At 44.4% G+C, this 19,539-nt stretch overlaps 1 protein-coding gene across 1 annotated transcript in view; it reads right to left on the reverse strand.

Moving 5' to 3' along the window:
* LOC124544929 (UDP-glycosyltransferase UGT5-like) overlaps positions 1-19,539 on the reverse strand; it is a 111,146-nt gene that overhangs the window by 15,935 nt on the left and 75,672 nt on the right. The window lies entirely within an intron of this gene.

A 19,539-nucleotide genomic window follows, 5' to 3' on the forward strand; every position in this document is an offset into this window, starting at 1 on the left:
TTGCTTCGTCAGGAAAGAGGGAAGGAGAGGGAAAGACGAAAGGAAGTGGGTTTTAAGGGAGAGGGTAAGGAGTCATTCCAATCCCGGGAGCGGAAAGACTTGCCTTAGGGGGTATACACTTTAAATATGTCTGCTTGTGTCTGTATATGTGTGGATGGATATGTGTGTGTGTGCGAGTGTATACCCATCCTTTTTTCCCCCTAAGGTAAGTCTTTCCACTCCTGGGATTGGAATGACTCCTTACCCTCTCCCTTAAAATCCACTTCCTTTCGTCTTTCCCTCTCCTTCCCTCTTTCCTGACAAAGCAACCGTTTGTTGCGAAAGCTAGAATTTTGTGTGTATGTTTGTGTTTGTTTGTGTGTCTATCGACCTGCCAGCGCTTTCGTTCAGTAAGTCACATCATCTTTGTTTTTAGATATATTTTTCCCACGTGGAATGTTTCCCTCTATTATATTGATATAATTATGTCATGTATTTACTGTCAGTTTTTCATTATTCAAATCCATTATTGTAATAAGGGACAAAATTTATTAGATTTGAAAAATATATTAATTTTATTGTAAAAACGGCATCTCTCTCTTTTTTTAAAAAAAAAAAAAAAAAAAAAAAAAACAAAAAAAAACAAAACAGCCTGAACTTATTCATATTCAAAAGCATATTTTAACTATCCCCCCTCCATGAACCATGGACCTTGCTGTTGGTGGGGAGGCTTGCGTGCCTCAGCAATACAGATAGCCGTACCGTAGGTGCAACCAGAATCGAGGGGTATCTGTTGAGAGACCAGACAAACATGTGGTTCCTGAAGAGGGGCAGCAGCCTTTTCAGTAGTTGCAGGGGCAGCAGTCTGGATGATTGACTGATCTGGCCTTGTAACACTAACCAAAAAGGCCTTGCTGTGCTGGTACTGCGAACGGCTGAAAGCAAGGGGAAACTACAGCCGTAATTTTTCCCAAGCGCATGCAGCTTTACTGTACAGTTAAATGATGATGGCATCCTCTTGGGTAAAATATTTCGGAGGTAAAATAGTCCCCCATTTGGATCTCCGGGCGGCAACTACTCAGGAGGATGTTGTTATCAGAACTGGCGTTCTACGGATCGGAGCGTGGAATGTTAGATTCCTTAATCGGGCAGGTAGGTTAGAAAATTTAAAAAGGGAAATGGATAGGTTAAAGTTAGATAAAGTGGAAATTCGTGAAGTTCAATTTTAGGAGGAACAAGACTTCTGGTCAGGTGAATACAGGGTTATACATACAAAATCAAATAGGGGTAATGCAGGAGTAGGTTTAATAATGAATAGGAAAATGGAATGCAGATAAGCTTCTACAAACAGCATAGTGAACACATTATTGTGACCAAGATAGATACGAAGCCCATGCCTACCACATTAGTACAAGTTTATATGCCAACTAGCTCCGCATATGATGAAGAGATTGATGAAATGTATGATGAGATAAAAGAATTATTCAGATAGTGAAGGGGCACTAAAATTTAATACCCATTGGTGACTGGAACTTGATAGTAGGAAAAGGAAGAGAAGGAAACGTAGTAGCTGAATATGGAAAGGGAGTAAGGAATGAAACAGGAGGCCACCTGGTAGAGTTTTGCACAGAGCATAACTAAATCATAGCTAACACTTGGTTCAAGACCATAAAAGAATGTTGTATACATGGAAGAAGCCTGGAGATACTGGAAGGTCTCAGATAGAATATGTAATGGTAAGACAGAGATTCAGGAACCAGGTTTTAAATTGTAAGACATTTCCAGGGGCAGATGTGGACTCTGACCACAATCTATTGGTCATGAACTGTAGATTAAAACAGAAGAAACTGCAAAAAGGTGGGAATTTAAGGAGATAGGACCTGGATAAACTGGCTAAACCAGAGGTTGTACAGAATTTCAGGGAGAGCATAAGGGAACAATTGACAAGAATGGGGGAAAGAAATACAGTAGAAGAAGAATGGGTAGCTTTGAGGGATGAAGTAATGAAGGGTGAAGGCAGCAGAGGATCAAGTAGGTAAAAAGACGAGGAGTAGTAGAAATCCTTGGGTGACAGAAGAAATACTGAATTTAATTGATGAAAGGAGAAAATATAAAAATGCAGTACATGAAGCAGGCAAAAAGGAATACAAACATCTCAAAAATGATATCGACAGGAAGTGCAAAATGGCTAAGCAGGGATGGCTAGAGGACAAATGTAAGGATGTAGAGGCTTGTCTCACTAGGGGTAAGATAGATACTGCCTACAGGAAAAATAAAGAGACCTTTGGAGAAAAGGGAACCACCTGCGTGAATATCAAGAGCTCAGATGGATCCCAGTTCTAAGCAAAGAAGGGAAAGCAGAAAGATGGAAGGAGTATATAGAGGGTCTATACAAGGGTGATGTTCTTGAGGACAATATTATAGAAATGGAAGAGAATATAGATGCAGATGAAATAGGAGATGTGATACTGCATGAAGAGTTTGACAGAGCACTGAAAGACCTAAGTCGAAACAAGGCCCCAGGAGTAGACAACATTCCATTAGAACTACTGACAGTCTTTGGAGAGCCAGGCCTAACAAAACTCTACCATTTAGTGAGCAAGATGTACGAGACAGGTAAAATACCCTCAGACGTCAAGAAGAATATAACAATCCCAATCCCAATGAAAGCAGGTGTTGACAGATGTGAAAATTACCGAACTACCAGTATAATAAGCCACAGCTGCAAAATACTAACACAAATTCTTTACGGACAAATGGAAAACTGGTAGAAGCCAACCTTGGGGAAGATCAGCTTGGATTCTGTAGAAATGTTGGAACACTTGAGGCAATACTGTCCCTATGACTTATCTTAGAAAATAGATTAAGGGAAGGTAAACCTACATTTCTAGCATTTGTAGACTTAGAGAAAGCTTTTGACAATGTTGACTAGAATACTCTCTTTCAAATTCTGAAGTTGGCAGGGGTATAACGAAGGGAGCAAAAGGCTATTTACAATTTGTACAGAAGCCAGATGGCAGTTATAAGAGTCGAGGAGCATGAAAGGGAAGCAGTGGATGGGAAGGGAGTGAGACAGGGTTGTAGCCTCTCCCCGATGTTATTCAATCTGTATATTGAGCAAGCAGTGAAGGGAACAAAAGAAAAATTCAGAGTAGGAATTAAAATCCATGGAGAAGAAATAAAAACTTTGAGGTTTGCCAATGACGTTGTAATTCTGTCAGAGACAGCAAAGGACCTCGAAGACCAGCTGAACAGAATGGACAGTGTCTTGAAAGGAGGATATAAGATGAACATCAACAAAAGCAAAACGAGGATAATGGAATGCAGTCAAATTAAATTGGATGATGCTACAGAAATTAGTTTAGGAAATGAGATGCTAAAAGTAGTAAATGAATTTTGCTATTTGGGGAGCAAAATAACTAATGATGGTCGAAATAGAGAGGATATAAAATGTAGACTGGCAATGGCAAGGAAAGTGTTTCTGAAGAAGAGAAATTTGTTAACACCGAGTATAGATTTAAATGTCAGGAAGTCGTTTCTGAAAGTATCTGTATGGAGTGCAGCCATGTATGGAAGAGAAACGTGGACGATAAATAGTTTAGACAAGAAGAGAATAGAATCTTTTGAAATGTGGTGCTACAGAAGAATGCTGAAGATTAGATGGGTCGATCACATAACTAATGAGGAGGTATTGAATAGAAATGGAGAGAAGAGAAATTTGTGGCACAACTTGACTAGAAGAAAGGATCTGTTGGTAGGGCATATTCTGAGGGATAATGTTTACCAATTTGGTATTGGAGGGCAGATGGTTCAAATGGCTCTGAGCACTATGGGACTTAACTGCTACGGTCATCAGTCCCCTAGAACTTAGAACTACTTAAACCTAACTAACCTAAGGACAGCACACAACACCCAGCCATCACGAGGCAGAGAAAATCCCTGACCCCGCCGGGAATTGAACCCAGGAACCCGGGCGTGGGAAGCGAGAACGCTACCCCACGACCACGAGATGCGGGCTTGGAGGGCAGCATGGAGGGTAGAAACCGTAGAGGGAGACCAAGAGATGAATACACGTGAGCCGTGGTAAAAAAATTGCTGTTTTGAAGAGCGCGCCACAGCGCGTTGTGTGAAGCAGTTGCCCTCCATTTCTGGCGGTGGCACCGTTGTGGCAATCACAGCTTTGGTGTCTCCCTCTGGTGGGAAAGGGGAAAGGTTGCCTGTTCAGTTGCATTTAAGGGGTGGTATGAGCTCGCCAGTTGGTCAGTCTGGATGAGTCTGGAGTCAGTCTGGGGTCAGTCTCTCGTCCCCAGCTTGCTAGTCTCGTCCAAATTTGTGGGACAGTGAGAGAACTCAATGAGAGGTCACCTGGTCAGGGGCTTAGTTCCTGCATCTGAGTCTGTGCATTAGGCTGCCAGTCTGCTCGAGTTGCTCAGGCAACGGTCATTTGCGGTTGGATCGATTGGTTGGTCGGTCACGCACTGAGACACAAGATGACTTGTCCACCTTGAGCGTCAACGCATGTGAGGTTGCCACGTGAGTCCAGTGGGCCGCGCCATATTTCAAGGGGCAGTGGCTTCGTGGCCGTCACAAGAGCAACAGGAGTCAACCCCCGACATCGGTCTGGCCGGTGCGAGCTGCGACGCCGTGAGACAACAGATCGGCATGCCTTACTGTGTCTGTTGAAGTGGCTGGCAGCGGATGGTTTGGGAGAGCGTTTTGGGGGTGCTGCACCAGGTCTTTGCCAGAAATCGCAGTTTATTAGAAGTTAAGTGACTAGTGATATGTTGTTTCATTTACTTATTAAATTCTACTTGTTTTCTTGGTGAGGTCACCAGCCGCTTTGTTTTGGAGTCCTCCCACCATTCTTCTCCATTTGCCGACCCACGGGAAGGTGGTTATTTATGAATTGGGTGGTCCATTTTTCCCTTGTGGAGTAGGGGCGGGTTAGAGCAACCTGCAGTTCGGGTTGTTTGGTAATCTCCCTATCAATCTGCCATATGTTAATAGTCGCCTCTGCCATGTTTGTCGGATTTGGTGTGTTAACGAATTTATTGCTTCAAATGTAATGGCCTAATTCCTTAAATATGTTTTTATCTTGCCTATCATCTTGAGAGGCGGTAGATGTGTACTGTAGAGCATGTTTGGCCAACCTTGTATAATTTTATGTAAGATTGCATTTCATGGGCTTTTATTTAAATGGTCATTTTAGTATATAAAGTTGCCACCCTTCCACCGTAAGACTTTTCTTAGTAGTTAAAATCAAGTTGCACCTTCAGTGGCAAGTTAATCTTTTAATTTTAGTGTTTTGTACCATTTCCATCCCTCCTATGGGGTACATAGTTTGTGTGCTTGTGTGAATTGTTAAAAGCTTCTACTTTAAGGTTATCTGGTGTGTTGCAGATTTGCACCTGTGTAGTCTTTCAGAGGTTGTTGTGAGTGGTTGTGACTACGGCTGTGTCAAAAGGGAGCAGCAATGTTCTCAGCCCAAAAGCTCATACACTCAAAAATTTGTTTCTTTCTGCCTCTGAATAAATTGTAACTTGATATTTAGAGGGAGCTTTCTGCTTATAATTTTAGATCTGTTTCAAAAAAAGCTTTTAGAAATAAAATTCCCATTTGTTGAAAGCAATTCCATTTTGGTTTCATCAGTTAGTCCCTGGCAACTACTTCCACACTCATATAGTGTGATTAAATGTGCTAATGTTCTTGAAGAATTTCTAGTAAATAAAGTAAAGTCTTAAGAAAAAGTTTTGAAAGTAAACTTACGGTTAATTACTGGTAGCAGAGCATGGTTAGTATTCTTGCTACTACTCTTTGAGTAACTGATGGAATTATAGTTCTAATTATTTTATAATTTAGTAATATTTCGCTTGGCCTAGTGACTGTTTAGCTGCATGTTTCAGGTTGTCATGGCAGCCAGAGAATGTCCAGGATTTGGCCTGTTGCACAAAAATCGAATCTTATATGAGTTGTGCGTTCATAATATAAACAAACAAGGCACTGTTACTGAGTTGCTTGCAGATTTAAAAGATGCCTTGCTCAATCCGGTCCAAATTTCACCAGAAGTTATTAGTTCCTTTCTGACAGCCATGGCAGTGGCGGCAGGAGAGGTCAGTGAGTTCCAACAAAATTTAGACTGGTTTTGTGTTGATCAGCTGAGTCGCAAGCAATTAGCCAGGAGTAACTTATTGTTTAGTGAGGGGCATGCTGTAGTTGCAGATTCCCAGTTATGTCGACTTTATGTCTGTCTGAGTTTGAATCAGGAACCCCTCTGTGCCTTATTGGATACGGGTAGCACTCATTACTTGCTTAATGAGGCTTGGGTTCTGGAATTTGGCAGTCTTACCAGGTTCAAACCTGAAAAGCTCCCGCTTCGGAGATGTCGTATGGCCAATGGTCAGGTGTTGAATCTGGCGGGGTGGGTTAAGGGTAGTGTCTTGGTAGGACGGTTCTCCTGGCCAATGACCTTTGCTATCATTGCTAATCTGCTGATAAATATGGTGCTGGGTTGTGACTTCATTTCTAAAACTCAACTGGTTCTGGATTATTCAGGGGGTAAGTTTTTTTTTTAAATTTGCGCCAAGTCAGAAGTTCGGATTTTGTGAATGTCGAGCGGCGGTGTCATCCATGCCTTCTTCCTTGTCAGTCACTACTATCGATAATGTCAATCTTGATCATCTTTCCCCGAGTCAGGTTCAACAGGTCCATCACTTACTGGAGGCTTTCCCTGACTTATTTTGCGATACACTTGGAGTAACGAATAAATTAGAATATCATATTTGTTTGACTGACAATATTCCGGTTAGGCAGTCCCCATATCGTCTCTCACCACCTAAGATGAGAGTGTTGCGGGAAAAGGTACAGAAGATGTTAAATCAAGGGGTTACTCGTCCCTCGACTTCTCCGTATGCCTCTCCGATATTCTTGGTGCCGAAGGATCAGGGTAGCGAATTCAGGGCAGTGGACGATTACCGTCGTTTGAATGAGGAGGTGGTGCTGGAGTCAGTTCCATTGCCTGATCTACACAATTCCTTTACTTGGTTTTCAGGCGCATCTTGGTTCACCGTTCTTGACTTAAATCAAGCTTATTATCAGATTCCGTTGACCGAGGAGTGTAAACATGTTACAGCGTTTTGCACCAATTGGAATCTATTCGAATTTAACCGGGTCCCATTTGGGCTGGATACTGGAGCTGCTGTGTTGACTCGTTTATTAGATAGTATACTGGGTGAATTTAAATTGTGTTTTGTTTGTAACTATTTGGATGACCTTGTGATATATAGTAAATCGTTTGAAGAGCATTTGAGTCATTTACATTAAGTATTTACTAAGCTTCAGCAGGCTGGTTTAACCATAAAACTCTCAAAGCTTACCCTTGTGAGGCCACAGATTTCCTTTTCAGGCTATATTGTTTCAGGCAATGAGGTTCACATCGATCAAGAGCGCACTAAAGCCTTGCGCGCACTCCCACCTCCTACCGATAAGTAGGGTGTCACTAAGTTTAACTGTAATAATTTTGTAGATTTTATAAAGAATAAAAAATCAAACAGTAAAAGTACTGGATAGAGTAACAAGAATATTATGGAAAGGATAGATTGCCACCCACCATATAGAGGAGACAGCAAGTTGCAGACGGGCACAGTGAAAGGACTGTCAATAACTGTCAATACAACACAGGTCATAAAATCAATACTATACTGAGACCTCCTGTCTCTCACGAGGCTCACCAACTACCTTAAAACAAGTCAAGTGCCACTAAGGCAGCCATTGGCAGTTTGTTGCACCCAGGGATAGTGTGGTCTACAGGCACTGAATAGGTTTCCCTCATTCATCTGGTGCTGAAGACAGATGGTTCCTATAGGTCATGTGGGGATTACTGGGCTTCTCATATGATCCTAAACAGATACCCAATACCCAACATTCAGGATTTCACCCTCGCATTAGTCGGTACATCAGTTTTGTGTTCTTCAATTCAAAAGGCATTCTTAAAAATTCCTGTGGTCCCTGATGACACACCTAAAACAACAATTATTACACCACTTGAGGCATATGCGAAGGGGGAAGGGGGAATTTTGAAGATAGCAATGGAATGTGAGAAAGAACTTAAAAATTTAAAATTAAGTAGTTGTAGGTCATTAGGGAGGAAAAATAAATAAGGAATGTATGCAGAGACATTTATAGGAACCATAATTGTGACCATAGTAGGAGGCTGGTAAAGAGATATTTAGGGGAAAAAGAGAAGAAGAGGTTAACCTGCACCACAAAGTGTACACGGGGATACTTTTCAGAATAATTAGTGTTGGGAGTGATAACTGGATATTGTGTTGGCCAGTGCAGTTTATTGATCTCTTAATAAAATGTGCAGTGGTACATGAAAGTTTTAGTCATTATAGGGCTCTAAAATTCATTTCAAATCTGGGCAGTTTATACTTCTATGACATTGCCATGTGGACAAGGAAAAAAGTTTGTTAACATGAAATAGATCCCAAAGAGTAGGAGTAAGCAACCAAACATGTAAGGGGTACATACAGAATATTATATCTAGGAAACAAACGGCTCTTATGGCTGTGGATATTTATGGACTAGTACGAAACAGTAAAAGGAGTTTCTGCTATATTTTTGTAATGGCAGATCTGTCTTCAAAATTTATAAAATTATCTTCTCTGAAGAAAACATCAAGCAAAAACATCATGTCGAAAATTGCAAGAGATTTCCCAAATGTTGAGATATCCTTTCTGATAGAAAGACTGATGTCACCCGAAAAACCTTGGAAAAACAGTATAGCAGAGGATAAAGTAAATCACATATTAATTCTGGCATAACAATTCTTCGAGTAATCCTGCTGACAGGTTTATGAGGGAAATCAGGAGATTATGTATAACATACTGCAGCAAAAACCATTCAGCTGGATTGAATGTATAAATAGAATGAAAAATGTGTTTGCACACCCATCTTCTGCAGCAGCTGCAGAAGAATTACACCAGACGAATTTCACTTTTATTTATATAGCATCTTCTGTGACTATTCCAAATGAAGTTGAGAAACATGTGACGAAGCAAGCTGGGATCATTTTTACTCCCTCTCTTCATTAGCCATCTGCCTCCTTAAATTCTTTTTTTTGGTTTTAACTAATTACCATTAACGTATGTGAGTATAAACAGTGTTTTCATAAAAGAGAAAGGTTGGCCCTCAGTTTTAAAGAATATAACATTAGATATAATTTTGTGCTGAGTTTTATGTACGTAATTGATTTCCTAATTTCTTTTAACTATTCCTTAGTATATTTTGTTGTAGCGTGGAATCAGTAATTGTTTCATAACTTAAATTCTATTGTTGACTTATTAACAAATATAAATTTTATAACAATTATAATCATTTGGAAGACAAAACACTAGCATTTTTTAAGTATTTATTTGGCTCTATTGGAAAACATGTTAGCTAAGCCAGCCCGTAATTAATTCTGAAGTACAGTAATTACAGATTTGTCCAAAGTATTGTTTGCATAACGACATTTTGAATTACATGATTTAAACAAATAATTTGGTCTAACTCTTGCAGTAGAAGGAACTGTTAAAAAGAACCAATTTTTCGATGTATACAGTTAATTTAATGACTTAAGTTTTACTTGTAATTTCAAACATTTCAAACAATGTGTAGTTTCAGTACATATTATTGTGAGAATATATGTTGTTGTTGTTGTTGTTGTGGTCTTCAGTCCTGAGACTGGTTTGATGCAGCTCTCCATGCTACTCTATCCTGTGCAAGCTTCTTCATCTCCCAGTACCTACTGCAACCTACATCCTTCTGAATCTGCTTAGTGTATTCATCTCTTGGTCTCCCCCTATGATTTTTACCCTCCACGCTGCCCTCCAATACTAAATTGGTGATGCCCTGATGCCTCAGAACATGTCCTACCAACCGATCCCTTCTTCTGGTCAAGTTGTGCCACAAACTTCTCTTCTCCCCAATCCTATTCAATACTTCCTCATTAGTTATGTGATCTACCCATCTAATCTTCAGCATTCTTCTGTAGCACCACATTTCAAAAGCTTCTATTCTCTTCTTGTCTAAACTATTTACCGTCCATGTTTCACTTCCATACATGGCTACACTCCATACAAATACTTTCAGAAATAACTTCCTGACACTTAAATCTATACTCGATGTTAACAAATTTCTCTTCTTCAGAAACGCTTTCCTTGCCATTGCCAGTCTACATTTTATATCCTCTCCACTTCGTCCATCATCAGTTATTTTGCTCCCCAAATAGCAAAACTCCTTTACTACTTTAAGTGTCTCATTTCCTAATCTAATACCCTCAGCATTACCCGACTTAACTCGACTACATTCCATTATCCTCGTTTTGCTTTTGTTGATGTTCATCTTATATCCTCCCTTCAAGACACCATCCATTCCGTTCAACTGCTCTTCCAAGTCCTTTGCTGTCTCTGACAGAATTACAATGTCATCGGCGAACCTCAAAGTTTTTATTTCTTCTCCATGGATTTTAATACCTACTCCAAATTTTTCTTTTGTTTCCTTTACTGCTTGCTCAATATAGAGATTGAATAACATCGGGGAGAGGCTACAACCCTGTCTTACTCCCTTCCCAACCACTGCTTCCCTTTCATGTCCCTCAACTCTTATAACTGCCATCTGGTTTCTGTACAAGTTGTAAATAGCCTTTCGCTCCCTGTATTTTACCCCTGCCACCTTTAGAATTTGAAAGAGAGTATTCCAGTCAACATTGTCAAAAGCTTTCTCTAAGTCTACAAATGCTAGAAACGTAGGTTTGTCTTTCCTTAATTTTTCTTCTAAGATAAGTCGTAAGGTCAGTATTGCCTCACGTGTTCCAGTGTTTCTATGGAATCCAAACTGATCTTCCCCGAGGTCGGCTTCTACTAGTTTTTCCATTCGTCTGTAAAGAATTCGTGTTAGTACTTTGCAGCTGTGGCTTATTAAACTGATTGTTCGGTAATTTTCACATCTGTCAACACCTGCTTTCTTTGGGATTGGAATTATTATATTCTTCTTGAAGTCTGAGGGTATTTCGCCTGTCTCATACATCTTGCTCACCAGATGGTAGAGTTTTGTCAGGACTGGCTCTCCCAAGGCCATCAGTAGTTCCAATGGAATGTTGTCTACTCCGGGGGCCTTGTTTCAACTCAGGTCTTTCAGTGCTCTGTCAAACTCTTCACGCAGTATTGTATCTCCCATTTCATCTTCATCTACATCCTCTTCCATTTCCATAATATTGTCCTCAAGTACATCGCCCTTGTATAGACCCTCTATATACTCCTTCCACCTTTCTGCTTTCCCTTCTTTGCTTAGAACTGGGTTTCCATCTGAGCTCTTGATGTTCATACATGTGGTTCTCTTATCTCCAAAGGTCTCTTTAATTTTCCTGTAGGCAGTATCTATCTTACCCCTTGTGAGATAAGCCTCTACATCCTCACATTTGTCCTCTAGCCATCCCTGCTTAGCCATTTTGCACTTCCTGTCGATCTCATTTTTGAGACGTTTGTATTCCTTTTTGCCTGCTTCATGTACTGCATTTTTATATTTTCTCCTTTCATCAATTAAATTCAATATTTCTTCTGTTACCTAAGGATTTCTACTAACCCTCTTCTTTTTACCTACTTGATCGTCTGCTGCCTTCACTACTTCATCCCTCAAAGCTACCCATTCTTCTTCTACTGTATTTATTTCCCCCATTCCTGTCAATTGCTCCCTTATGCTCTCCCTGAAACTCTGTACCACCTATGGTTCTTTCAGTTTATCCAGGTTCCATCTCCTTAAATTCCCACCTTTTTGCAGTTTCTTCAGTTTTAATCTACAGTTCATAACCAATAGATTGTGGTCAGAGTCCACATCTGCCCCTGGAAATGTCTTACAATTTAAAACCTGGTTCCTAAATCTCTGTCTTACCATTATATAATCTATCTGATACCTTTTAGTATCTCCAGGGTTCTTCCATGTATACAACCTTCTATCATGATTCTTAAACCAAGCGTTAGCTACGATTAAGTTGTGCTCTGTGCAAAATTCTACCAGGCGGCTTCCTCTTTCATTTCTTAGCCCCAATCCATATTCACCTACTACGTTTCCTTCTCTACCTTTTCCTACACTCGAATTCCAGTCACCCATGACTATTAAATTTTCGTCTCCCTTCACTATCTGAATAATTTCTTTTATTTCATCATACATTTCTTCAATTTCTTCGTCATCTGCAGAGCTAGTTGGCATATAAACTTGTACTACTGTAGTAGGTGTGGGCTTCGTATCTATCTTGGCCACAGTAATGCGTTCACTATGCTGTTTGTAGTAGCTTACCCGCATTCCTATTTTCCTATTCATTATTAAACCTACTCCTGCATAACCCCTATTTGACTTTGTGTTTATAACCCTGTAGTCACATGACCAGAAGTCTTGTTCCTCCTGCCACCGAACTTCACTAATTCCCACTATATTTAACTTTAACCTATCCATTTCCCTTTTTAAATTTTCTAACCTACCTGCCCGATTAAGGGATCTGACATTCCTCGCTCCGATCCGTAGAACGCCAGTTTTCTTTCTCCTGATAACGACATCCTCTTGAGTAGTCCCCGCCCAGAGATCCGAATGGGGGACTATTTTACCTCCGGAATATTTTACCCAAGAGGACGCCATCATAATTTAATCATACAGTAAAGCTGCATGCCCTCGGGTAAAATTACGGCCGTAGTTTCCCCTTGCTTTGAGCCGTTCGCAGTACCAGCACAGCAAGGCCGTTTTGGTTATTGTTACAAGGCCAGATCAGTTAATCATCCAGACTGTTGCCCTTGCAACTACTGAAAAGGCTGCTGCCCCTCTTCAGGAACCACACGTTTGTCTGGCCTCTCAACAGATACCCCTCCGTTGTGGTTGTACCTACGGTACGGCTATCTGTATCGCTGAGGCACGCAAGCCTCCGCACCAACGGCAAGGTCCATGGTTCATGGAGGGGGGTGAGAATATATAATGGCCCCATTTTTGGTCCCGAGATAGTCAGCGCACAGTCAAGTTTCAGACGAGGAACCTGTGTTGATTAGAATGACAGCAGTGCATCAACTTATCAGTGAAATAAGTGTTACGCCAATAGCCCGCGTGTTAAACCAATGACAGTGTCTGCTCCATAAATACCCAATTATTCCGAAAGAACTGTGGACTATGTGGTTATGTTTTTTACTGCTCATGGAAGTTCAACAGTAAACTATTGTAGCAATATGTGGATGTTCACCTGCAACCTATTAATGAAGGTTATGGAAAGTTAAAACAATAGTGGACTGGCCATAAAACTGTGTAATATTGGGGGTTGTGAAGAGTAAAAGTAAAAGACTGTGAAATGCAAATGTTTATCTGTTGGATACATCATTTACAGTAGATAGTAGTTGTTTTTCCATAGCCTTTTTTTCAGCCAGTACGTTGCCACTGAGAACAACAAATGAAGAAACAAAGCAGGTGAGTGTCATCACAAACACCCTGAAAGGCAATGAACATGCAATAGAAAACAATGAAAAAGGAAAACTGCTACAAACGAATCCCAGTGAACCTTCCCTCTCATGCCACCCAAAGCTACTCAAGAAAGATCTCCCTCTCAGAGGTATTGTGAATTACAGAAACAATCCCACTTACCCACTTGCAAGATACATGTTGAAAATCTTAACAGAAAACTACAAATTACTAGAGGACAAGGCTATAAGAAACACCACACAATTGATTCAGTGCATAAAAGACATAAAACCACTAATACACATACAGAATATCCAATATTTTCAAAAAACAAGGCAAAAAATAGCACACCAAACCAACAACTTAATTCAGAAATACTTCCCAAAAACAATAGGAAAAACTGATCTGCATCAGAAATCAGGAATATACTAACTGGAATGCAATACATGTGATGAAAGACACACAGATCAAACAAGGACAACATTTGACACCAGATACAAAGAACACGTAAGAGCATGGAAGTATAGGACAAATCATTCAAGTTTTGCAGAACACTTACACCAACACCAACATAAAATTACAAATAGAGACGCAGACATGAAAATCATAATGATAAACAACAATAAAAACACCTCCTCACATTACAAGAAAACTACCACATCCAAAAAACCATAACAGAAAAGAAACAACTCATAAATGACTAGACCAACTTGGCAAACCACATTCTCTTTAAACTGATTGACCACTTAGTATAACATTGAAGAGGATTACTGGGTTGGTTGCACCAATAATCACACCCAACATACAAGGATCACAAAGAACAGAATTCGCATGGCAGAACAGCCAAAGATAATGCTTAGAGTCCAAAGATGAATTCATGTCGATGTTGGTGTTGATTTCATCTGCGCCACGTAGACACCCCCCACCCCCCAACCCCCCTCCCCCCAGTACGGAGTACTCTTGACAGGCTGGGGGGGGGGGGGGGGGGGTGACTATGGTGTCGGCAGGGGTAGTTCGCGGGAGCCGGACCACGGTCAGCTCAACAATGTTGTCGGGGAGCTGTGTGGGTAGTGTCATGAAGGAAGGTTCGGTCACCAAACCTGGAAGTCGTTGAAGCTAGCCGGGCATCGTACTGGGCGTGCTGGTCATGCGGCGACAGGTAGGCCGGCGGTTTGCGCGTGGAACGGAGCGACGACAATGCGGGAAGGAAACACATTTCACCAAGTGGCAGGGAATTGCAGAGTTTGTGCCACAAGCACTGGATGAAGAGAAACACACGACAAACAGTGTATAATCACGCAGTATTATTGAGATGTCATGGATTGTGTCTGGGGGGACAGGCACAAACACCTCGAGGGAGGGCACGTTCTAGATGGAGGGGCGTGAAAACTTCGACTGGGCGAGGCAGGCGACAGTGGAGAGGTCGAATTGACTGGCGAAGAGCCTGGCGGCGAGGGCGTGATCGTAGGTAAGCTCGACGTGGGGAGCATGTGGTCACTCGACGGAGTGTGTGAGACTGGAGTAGAGGGCGAGGTCGGAGGAGAACTCAACAATCGGAGCTGGAAGTCACTCGATCAAGTGTGGAAGTCTGACGTGGAGGGGTTAGTCGGAGCATCGTGAGCCGCGACAGTGAGTGGCGTAGTCGTGGCCTGAAGAGGGGTAGAAGAAGGCTTGACACGGGCAGGCTTAAGTCTGTTGAGAGAGACTGTAACGTCTGCATCTTTCATCTGGATATCATAGATGTTGGCTGAGCGCCGGAGAACTCGGTACGGGCCGGTATATGGAGTTTGGAGGGGAGCACAGACAGTGTCATCTCGGAGCTTGACGCACTCACAATTGTCCAGAGATTTCGGGGCGTGAACCTTAGGGCGGGAATGGCTGGTGGGCGAAGGGATATGGAGGTTGATAAAGTGGCATCTGACGTGGTCCACGAAGGAAGGTAAGTCAGACTGAGGGAGAGAAGCGGAAGGGCCCACAAGTTCGCCAGGGAGAACAATGTTCTGGCCGTATACGAACTTCACTATTGTGCCTTTGAGGGCTTCCTTATAGATTGCACGAATGTTGAGTAGCACAAGGAGAAGGGCCTCCGTCCACAGAGAGTCATGGCATCAGAGAGCCACCTCGAAAGTGCGGTGCCAGCACTCGACTAGCCCGTTACTTTGCGGGTGATATGCTGTGGTGTGGATGTGCCAGATGCCGCAAATCCCATTGAACAGAGCTGACTCAAATTGTCTGCCCTGGTCAGTCGTGATGATAGCTGGACATCCGAAACGCGATACCCATCAGTTGACAAAAGCTCGAGCAACAGTTTCTGCCGTAATATTGAGGAGGGGGGACAGCCTCGACCCAGCGAGTTATTCGGTCGATATACGAGAGAACATAACGAAAGCCGTTAGAGGGTGAGAGAGGGCCAACAATGTCAATATGAATATGCTGGAAACGCCCAGGAGGGATCGAAAAGGCGCTGAGGGGGTGGGGGGTGAAGTTAGCACGCAACGCAAGAGCGTGCCCATTGCTGGCAGTCCTTGTTGACATTTCTCCACACAAAGCGCTCTGCTATGAGGCGGACGGACGCACGAACACCGGGGTGGGCTAAATTATGCAATGCGTTGAAGACAGCTCGACGGGGTGTGGTTGGAATGAGGGGGCGTATCGTGCCCGTACTGTCGTCACACCAGATCTCACCAGAAATGCCAGGGAAGTTGGTGCGGACGAAGTGTACTGAAGAAGTAGAGTCTGAAATCAGGTTTTGTGTTTCCTCGTCGGCAGGTTGGAGGTTAGACAGTTCAGAGAGGTCTAACAGCGAATGGACGGCGTCGACTCGCGAAAGGAAACCAGCAACTACACTCCTGGAAATGGAAAAAAGAACACATTGACACCGGTGTGTCAGACCCACCATACTTGCTCCGGACACTGCGAGAGGGCTGTACAAGCAATGATCACACGCACGGCACAGCGGACACACCAGGAACCGCGGTGTTGGCCGTCGAATGGCGCTAGCTGCGCAGCATTTGTGCACCGCCGCCGTCAGTGTCAGCCAGTTTGCCGTGGCATACGGAGCTCCATCGCAGCCTTTAACACTGGTAGCATGCCGCGACAGCGTGGACGTGAACCGTATGTGCAGTTGACGGACTTTGAGCGAGGGCGTATAGTGGGCATGCGGGAGGCCGGGTGGACGTACCGCCGAATTGCTCAACACGTGGGGCGTGAGGTCTCCACAGGACATCGATGTTGTCGCCAGTGGTCGGCGGAAGGTGCACGTGCCCGTCGACCTGGGACCGGACCGCAGCGACGCACGGATGCACGCCAAGACCGTAGGATCCTACGCAGTGCCGTAGGGGACCGCACCGCCACTTCCCAGCAAATTAGGGACACTGTTGCTCCTGGGGTATCGGCGAGGACCATTCGCAACCGTCTCCATGAAGCGGGGCTACGGTCCCGCACACCGTTAGGCCGTCTTCCGCTCGCGCCCCAACATCGTGCAGCCCGCCTCCAGTGGTGTCGCGACAGGCGTGAATGGAGGGACGAATGGAGACGTGTCGTCTTCAGCGATGAGAGTCGCTTCTGCCTTGGTGCCAATGATGGTCGTATGCGTGTTTGGCGCCGTGCAGGTGGGCGCCACAATCAGGACTGCATACGACCGAGGCACACAGGGCCAACACCCGGCATCATGGTGTGGGGAGCGATCTCCTACACTGGCCGTACACCACTGGTGACCGTCGAGGGGACACTGAATAGTGCACGGTACATCCGAACCGTCATCGAACCCATCGTTCTACCATTCCTAGACCGGCACGGGAACTTGCTGTTCCAACAGGACAATGCACGTCCGCATGTATCCCGTGCCACCCAACGTGCTCTAGAAGGTTTAAGTCAACTACCCTGGCCAGCAAGATCTCCGGATCTGTCCCCCATTGAGCATGTTTGAGACTGGATGAAGCGTCGTCTCACGCGGTCTGCACGTCCAGCACGAACGCTGGTCCAACTGAGGCGCCAGGTGGAAATGGCATGGCAAGCCGTTCCACAGGACTACATCCAGCATCTCTACGATCGTCTCCATGGGAGAATAGCAGCCTGCATTGCTGCGAAAGGTGGATATACACTGTACTAGTGCCGACATTGTGCATGCTCTGTTGCCTGTGTCTATGTGCCTGTGGGTCTGTCAGTGTGATCATGTGATGTATCTGACCCCAGGAATGTGTCAATAAAGTTTCCCCTTCCTGGGACAATGAATTCACGGTGTTCTTATTTCAATTTCCAGGAGTGTATATTGTCAGCACCCTTTATGTGTCTGACATTGGTGGTGAGCTGAGATATGAAGTGCATGTATCTGAAGTGGCGAGGAGGCGGGTCAGCTGGCGGTTTTGTAACGGCTGCAGCCAGGGGTTTGTGGTCTGTTCAAACGTAGAAAGGACGTCCCTCAACGTCAGTCTTAAAATGCTTGATCGCTACGTAGACCGCGAGTAACTACCTGTCAAACGCGGAATACTTCCGTTGTGCGTTGGTGAGCTTGCACGAGAAGAACTGCAGAGGTGAAGTTTGGCCGTCGATTGTCTGGCTAAGGACAGCGCCGATGGCAGTATCGCTCACGTCTGTGGTGATGAAAAGCCGCGCATTGGGATGAGGATGTGTGACGGTGCAGGCCTCGCCAAGAAGTTTTTTGAGGGCAGTGAAAGAGTCTGTCATAGCAGGGGTCCATGGAACGGGCCGAGATCCAGAAGTCTTGGTGCCTGCCAAGGTGTCCGTCAGTGGAGTCTGAATCTCCACAGCCCGGGGTAGAGGACGGCGATAATAATTAACCGTCCCCAGAAAGCGCCAGAGATCTTTGAATGACGAAGGTCTGGGTAGGTTTAGTATTCTTTGTACTTTCTCAGGGAGCGGTGAAATGCCGTCGGCAGAAACCCGAAAACCAAGAAAAGTGACATCGGATTGATGTAGCTGCAATTTGTCCCGGTTGGTCTCGATGCCTGCTGCCGCGAGAGTGTCCATAACAGTTTGCACACGTCGGATGTTGTCCTCGACGGAGGAGCTGAACACAAGAATGTCATCAAGATATGCAAATTTTAGGTCGAATAGCACTTCGTTGATGAAGCGTTGCCAGGTCTGGGTTGCGTTTTTCAGACCGAAGGGCACGAATCGAAACTGAAATAACCCGACCAGGGTGGTGATTGCTGTCTTCTCGATGTCTTCAGGTGCCATGGGGATCTGGTGGTAGGCACGTTTGCAATCAATGACAGAGAACGTGGTCGCACCTGCGAGGGAACTGGTAAAGTCGGCAATGTTGGTTATGGGGTAGGTGTCCATAATTGTTCGTGCATTTAGTCAACGGTAGTCTCCGCACACGCGCCAGGACCCCTCTTTCTTGGGTGTCATATGTATGGGCGTAGACCAGCTACTGGCAGAGGGTTCAATGACGCCGGAGCTTAGTAGCTCAGAAACCTGATTTTTAAGGTCGGAGAGGCACTCGGGACAAAGTCGACGTGGTTTACTGGAGATCGGGGGACCTGGCGTGAGGCGAAGCTTGTGAACCGTGCCAGTGGTGCCGACAGAAATGTTGCCCGGGGCACGGGAGGTGGTTTGTTTACAATGTGTGGTGGGTGGGGCAGGCGAGGCGTGGTCGTGGTGTTCGGAGCCACTCGGTGGATCCGACGGGAGCCGAAGCGGCAAAGTGTCCGAGGAGTCAACGCGACAAGATGGCCGCTGGCCCGAAGCAGTGGCACCGTGGTCGGGTGAGCTCAGTAGAGCTCGTGAGCCGTTAGTGAGTCCACTGTCCGGGGGCGCGGCCTGTGGCAGCACGGTCGCGGGCGAAATGCTTGGCGCGAGTGCACTGTTTGTGTTGTCAGTGGCGGTCGCACGGCGGCGCACAGGAGCTGAATTTGCATAGTTTGAGGTGCTGTCCACGAGGGGCTGGGTAGGATCCGTCAGTTCGGGAACATGTGACGCTCATCGCGCATGTGCACTTGTGTCTGGCCGAGTGTCAAATGCTGCCGTGTTAGGAGGGTGTGGCCATGCAGAACTGTCAGTATACGTTATGGCAGTCTTGATAGTACAGTTGTGAGGGGTAGCGGGCGGTAAAGACACGAAGCAGAT

This window comes from Schistocerca americana, chromosome 8 (assembly GCF_021461395.2).
Source record: "Schistocerca americana isolate TAMUIC-IGC-003095 chromosome 8, iqSchAmer2.1, whole genome shotgun sequence".
NCBI classification, from domain to species: Eukaryota; Metazoa; Arthropoda; class Insecta; order Orthoptera; family Acrididae; genus Schistocerca; species Schistocerca americana.